At 40.5% G+C, this 7,132-nt stretch overlaps 1 long non-coding RNA gene across 1 annotated transcript; it reads left to right on the top strand.

Moving 5' to 3' along the window:
- Positions 1 to 895: 895 nt before the first annotated feature.
- LOC134319174 (uncharacterized) lies at positions 896 to 2,228 on the top strand. Its single transcript, XR_010013472.1, has 3 exons — positions 896 to 1,130; positions 1,736 to 1,869; positions 2,029 to 2,228. It is a non-coding gene; the product is annotated as an uncharacterized LOC134319174 (long non-coding RNA).
- Positions 2,229 to 7,132: the final 4,904 nt, after the last annotated feature.

The raw sequence follows: 7,132 nt of genomic DNA, 5'->3' as shown, positions 1-7,132 counted from the left end.
ACTCCGCTATTTCATCTCAATCTTTTACGTAAATAAGTAATAATTAATCACACTTTTATTTTGCATTTCGCATTTAATAATAAAGTGTTTTTAGGTCGATAAATAACAAAAATAATAAATGTTTTATGCTAATATAGGCGCTTTACTATGAGAGGCCGTGTAGGCCATAATTCTAAGTTGAATTCTCTCACACACACCATCATACTCTCACACACACACCATCATACTCTCACACACACACCATCATACTCTCACACACACACCATCATACTCTCACACACACACCATCATACTCTCACACACACACCATCATACTCTCACACACACACACCATCATACTCTCACACACACACCATCATACTCTCTCACACACACCATCATACTCTCTCACACACACCATCATACTCTCACACACACACCATCATACTCTCATACATGGTTTACTATACTCTTTCACATATACTACAATACCCACTTACAACTATAATCACACTTTCTTTTATTTACTATTATACTCTCATACACACAGCACTATTCTCTCGTGCACATATAACTATAGCTATGTAAAACAAAGATCTACTGTATGTGTAAGAGAATATTATTATATGTAAGCGTAATAAATAGTGTATGTGAATGCAAATAATCATGTTTATGGAACAGAATGATAGTGAATGTAAGACAGAATGATAGTGCATGTGAATAAGAATAGTTGTATGTGTGAGAGAGTTTGATGGTGTGTGTGTGAGAGTATGATAGTGTGTGTGAGAGAGTTTGATTGATACGGAAACGAGTTTGATTGAAACGGAAGTAATATTAAATTCTCAGTACCTGATTGGTGGAAGACGCGGGATACACACGCGAGACAGATCCTTCCTCATTATTACTGATAGGAGAGGATAGTGGACCGAGAGAGAATCAATGGAGCATCGGCCTGTTAACATTTTAAACTTTTCCACCGCTGCCACATCCATGTCAGAAATGTGGATTTAAACCCGACAGCCCGACAGGAGTCTAAACGCGGCCGCGGAGGAAGAGATGCGGTGAAGCTTTATATCCGAACCATCAGCCAGGTGCTGACCTCCATATCAGCCTCAACCACAGAGAGCAGAGGCTCCAGAGTCAGGGGACAGGTGAGTTCACTACATCATTCACCTCTTCATTTAGCTTCTGATAGAGTCGGGTTTAGATTGGGATATTTTATAAATATTCGTCTTTGTAAGGGACCGTCTGCAAATTACACGTTTTAAACGTTCTAGTAATGCCAAACTAAGTAAGTGAGTTCTCATAAAGCACATTTATAAGAAACTTTGTTTTGGAAGCTTTCTTAAAGAACAATAAATAAAATTACTTTATCGTTTTAATGGCTATAGTTGCTCCACATTAATGTGTCACTACATTCGAGTCGAATTACATGGAACTTTTGGACTCTTCCCTATGTAGGTCTTAATAAGTAAAATAAAATATAGATTCATTTTGTATACACAATCATAAACAAGCTGCTGCACATGGAAAGCTACAGACTTACAGTCTAACATTTCAAAATCTGTCTCAGTGCTCATTCTAACTTAGTCACTTGTACTATTAAAGTTTGTTATCTTTCTTTTATTACAGAAAATGTAATTCATTATAGATTGAGACCAAGCTCTCTTGAGTAACTGTTCTCTAAATATTTGATTGTATTGGGTGAATTGCTATAGACTGGTTTTGAAACTAAATTCAATTTTTGTGATTTCAGTATTGAACTTTTGATGGCATGAGGAAACAAACTGGTTTCACCAAAGTTGCACGAGGGCCAGAAACTAAATGGCTTCATGATTGACAATACATTTACATCAAAGGCAGTGTACATTAGACAATGACACATTTACGGTAAGTTATTTAAAAATAATGTAAGCAGTATGTTTATATTGCATATTATTAATAATAATAAGTCATTTGTAGCATTTAGATTTCATGGTTTGGCAATAGGCTAACCCCCAACATTTTCTAAATGCATTGTGTGTGTGTGTTTGTTTTGTTTGTTTTTAGTTTGTCACCACAGATTTAGAGGACAGTGGTGTGGAGGTTGACACGACAACAGCATCTAGTGACCACAGAAGTACCACACCAGTCATTGTATGACTACAAGGACTAAGGATACCTTAATCCACCTGAGTGACAGATTATTTGCTGTTGAGACTGTTCTGAAATATTTGGTTTCTGCATGCAACAATAAATAAGAAACATTTGTTTGCTTGGGACAAGTTCTTTGTTAACCAGTATAATAGTGATTTCCTGACCTGTCCATAACTTGATAATAAATATCTAAATATTATATGGGGTGTCCTCGTTTTTTTTTGTTTTTTTTTGTTTTTTTTTGTTTTTTTTAACATTACTGCATTGTTTCATTTATCAGAAATACATTATGACGTTTTAATTACTATCACAAATAACTCTAATAACCATAACTAATTTGGAATTTGAACATTGTAAATTCTTTGGCCAGTTGCACACCCGTGATGGAAGGCATGTCCATTTGGGTCCAGCACCTGCAGCGCATGCCAGCGCTGTTTTCTGATGTTGCAAGACTGTTGTCCTCCTAGCACGTACCTTTCATCTGCATTTGGGGTGATTTGAAGAATCTTATTAACAATGTCAGCCAAAGTCGCAGACATTGCTGTATGCTCTCTCTCTCACACACACACACACGTCAGTTAACCAATTTGAAGTTGCTATTTGTGCCTGTATAATTTCCTCCTGATGATTCCAAAGCATACAGCTATTCTTTAGCAACGAATTTCAAGAGACAAACCGAAGGTAATTTGTTTATGTAGGATGACCAGTTCTGATTGTTGGAGGTAATCTTGGAGAAAATATATCCCTATGTCTAATTTCTACTGATCTTGAGTTTTCCTATAAATTTTTTAGGGAACAAAAACATGCATAATGTGCCTCCAGTGCACCCAAACTTCATTGACTGTCACCTCCTTCTAACTGCGGGCTAATTAAAAGAAAGTAAAAAGTTGTCAGTGTTTATCCATTAAGCTCACAAAATAATATTTCCAGAATCATGCTGGTATGTCCCATGCTGTCAGTTTTCCTTTCAATGTTCTAAATGCATCTCATTGTGATGGACAAAAATAGTAAAACATGTCCTCCTCATTACCATTTATTTCCACAAACCAAAGTGACCTTGTAAAAAAGGTAGAAAGTAGAAATATCATGGCTAGTTCAACAAAGCTCAACAAAAGTGTAGTCATTGTTAAAAGGTCTGCTGCCAGATTTAAATGTTTTTTGTAGACCAATTTATGTGCAGGCTCTGTTCTTACAGCTGTAAGCCAATCTGACTTCCTGTCCTCCTTCCTGGCCTCCTTTTAACACCTTGATGGTGTGTGAGAGAGTATGATGGTGTGTGTGAGAGAGTATGATGGTGTGTGTGAGAGAGAGTATGATGGTGTGTGTGAGAGAGTATGATAGTGTGTGTGAGAGAGTATGATGGTGTGTGTGAGAGAGTATGATAGTGTGTGTGAGAGAGTATGATGGTGTGTGTGAGAGAGTATGATGGTGTGTGTGAGAGAGTATGATGGTGTGTGTGAGAGAGTATGATGGTGTGTGTGAGAGAGTATGATGGTGTGTGTGAGAGAGTATGATGGTGTGTGTGAGAGAGTATGATAGTGTGTGAGAGAGTATGATGGTGTGTGTGAGAGAGTATGATGGTGTGTGTGAGAGAGTATGATAGTGTGTGTGAGAGAGTATGATGGTGTGTGTGAGAGAGTATGATAGTGTGTGTGAGAGAGTATGATGGTGTGTGTGAGAGAGTATGATAGTGTGTGTGAGAGAGTATGATGGTGTGTGTGAGAGAGTATGATGGTGTGTGTGAGAGAGTATGATGGTGTGTGTGAGAGAGTATGATGGTGTGTGTGAGAGAGTATGATGGTGTGTGTGAGAGAGTATGATGGTGTGTGTGAGAGAGTATGATGGTGTGTGTGAGAGAGTATGATGGTGTGTGTGAGAGAGTATGATAGTGTGTGTGAGAAAGTATGATGGTGTGTGTGAGAGAATTCAACTTAGAATTATGGCCTACACGGCCTCTCATACTTTACAGTTGATACACACACATACACACTCATACACACACACACTCATACACACACACACACACTCATACACCCACACACACCCACACACACACACACACACACACACACACACTGGTGTGTAAGGATCTGAAGGTTCCTTTATGATGTCTATCCTCAGTACCTGTAGCGCCCCGACGCGCCCGTGTGTTCCTGAACGTTCCCGTATCAGAAGCACTTTGAGTTAGCGCAGTAATGAGTTCCGGTACGAGCTGGACGTGGTCGGGACGCAGCAGGTCGCGACCAATTTGCTCCCGGCTGCAGAAGATCACACGGCCGGGACGCGCCTTTAAACCTGGGGGGGGGGGGGGACATGAGCTCCGTTTTATCATCCACATCACAGCACAGATCAAGCGCTCGGTCTCGCCCTGCAGGAGGCGACGTCACGCCCGGCGCATAACGAGGACAAATCGGAATGTAATGGGGTCTGAACCCAACACACGAACATCACAGAGCGCCTGAATCTGAGGTTCCAACCAATCACAGTTTATCTATATTTAATAATAAACGAGGGTCGTTAAGGGTACCGAGGGTAACGAGGGTTGAGTGGTTGAGACGGGCGTGAGGTTGCCATGGACTGATGACCTCACATCATGGTGAGTGGTGATAATATATTGGCTTCTTGATGTGTGTGTGGGGGGGGGGGGGGGGGGGGGGTTTAAATACTTATTGCTGTTTAAGGGTTGAAGTGGTTCCGAGGTTTTTTGGACCCTGACCAGTCAAGCTCACCTTCGTGTTTGTGTCGTTCCTCGTTCCGCGCCCCTCTCCCGTTCCCGTCTCCATTCTTCTCCCTTGGTATCCATAGCAACTCCAACAAAGACCATGCGCGGCGGAGACACCACACGGCTAATTACTGGCACTTAGCTTAGCGCTAATTAGAGCGGGCCGAGCTAATACAGGGGTCAAGTGGACACACTGATCCGCCTCCAGCTCTCGCCTTACCTTCAGCAGCCTTCATCTTCATCCTCTTCTCATCTTCATCTTCTCATCTCTCCATCTCATCTTTATCTCCTTCTCAGCTTTATCTTCTTCTTCTCATCTTCTCTCCATCTCCTCATCTTCTTCTCATCTCCTTTTAATCTTTTTCTCACCTTCTCCTCTTACTATTCTTGTCTTCTTTTAATCTATATCTATATCTCATATTCTCATCTTCCATAATCCATCTTATCTTCATCTTTCTCTCTCTCCTTCTCATCTGTCTCATCTCCTTCTCAGCTTCATCTTCATCATCTATTATTTATCTTCATCTCATCTTCCTCATCTTGCTCATTGTCTTGTCTTCCTCATCTCCTTTAAATCTTCTTTTCACCATCCTCTTCTTCCATCTTCTCATCTCCTTCTCATTTTATCTTTCTCATCTTCTCATCTTCATTTTCTTATCATATCATCTTCTCATCTTCCTCTTCTTCTTATCTCTTTTTAATCTTTTTTATCTCCTTTTCATCTTCACATCTTCTTTAATCCATCTTATCTTCATCTCCTTCTCAGCCTCATCTTCATCCCAATCTCATCTTTCTCGTCTTCTTCTCAGCTTCATTTTCATCTCAATCTCATCTTGATCTTCTTTTCACCTTCGTCTCATCTTTATTTCCTCATCTTCTTCTCACTTTCTTTTAAACTTTCATCTTTTTCATCTTCTTCGCATCTTCTCCTATTATTCTTCATCTTTTTTTTCTCATCTTCCTTATCTCATCTTATCATCTTTCTTAATCCATCTTATCTTCATCTTCTTCTCGTCTCATCACAACCTCATCTTCATCATCTTTTTCTCATCTTTCTCTAATTCTCATTATCATCTTCTCTCCTTATTTTTCTTCTTCTCATCTTCCTCATCTTCTCATCTTCATTGATCCATCTTATCTTCATCTTCTTCATCTTCAGCTCCTTCGTCTTTTCACCTCATCTTCATCTTCCTACTCATCTTCTCATCTTCATCTTCATCTTCTCCTTCTCATCTTCATCTTCTCATATTCCTCATCTTCTCTCCTTGTCTTCCTCATCACATTCTCATCTTCATCTTCGTCACATCTTCGTGTCATCTTCATTGTCTTCCATCTTTTCATCCCCCTTTAATCTTCTTCATCCCCTTTTCATCTTCCGTCTCATCTTCTCATCTGATCTTCTTATCTCTTTCTCATCTGCTCATCCCAGCTTCTCATCTTCTCTTCTATTATTCTTCATCTTTTTCTTCTCATCTTCCTTAATCTCATTTTCTCTCCTCATCTTCTCCTTATCTTCTCCTCTCTATTTCATCTTCTCATCTCGCTCTGGTTCTCTTTTCTCTTCTCATGTTACTCACTTTCTTCTCTATTTCATTCTCTCTCTCTCTTCTTGTTTCTCCTGATCATCCTCATTTTATTTTTAAATTCTTTTTAATTTAATTTCTGCATTTTTCCCCCAATTTTCCTCCCAGTCTGGTCAAAGCTTAATAATTTTATTTTGTATTAATTGTTTTGTGCTGCTCTCGTCTCAGTTTCATCGTCTCTTCTTATCTGCTTCTCACATCAAGTTCTTCTCTTTTCATCTTCTCATATCTCTCTCTCTCTCTCTCCTGTCTCTCTCTCCCGTCTCTCTCTCTGGTCCAGCTGGTCTGTGTGCTGGTGGTGGGTATATCAGGTTGGACTGGTGACCTTCAGGCTCTCCAGGTTTTCTCACTATCTGCTCAGAAGTGGAAACGATGATTTACTGAGCTGAGAGTCGCTTCATCTCACTCGCTCCAGCGAGCGTTCCTGGCTCAGCTTTCTCACCAGCAGGAGCTCACAAACGTTCCCAATTTGTATTACCCCCCCCCCCCCCCATCCCTCCATCACTGTGTGTTTCTACTGGTATGTGGGAACCCAACACTGGTAGGTGGCCACAGATTGGACACGCCTCGAAGGAAGCGTGTGGTGATGGTCTCTCCTTGATCAGATCGGGGGTAGTGCAAGCGGCACTGGGTTCACAGTCGGGAATCGGATATGACTAGGCGTAAATCTTGTATTTAACCTGCCCCTGTGTTTAGAGGTCGTCACAGCAGG

Source organism: Trichomycterus rosablanca, chromosome 8 (assembly GCF_030014385.1).
Source record: "Trichomycterus rosablanca isolate fTriRos1 chromosome 8, fTriRos1.hap1, whole genome shotgun sequence".
NCBI lineage: Eukaryota > Metazoa > Chordata > Actinopteri > Siluriformes > Trichomycteridae > Trichomycterus > Trichomycterus rosablanca.
This window is presented reverse-complemented; position numbering and strand designations above follow the sequence as displayed.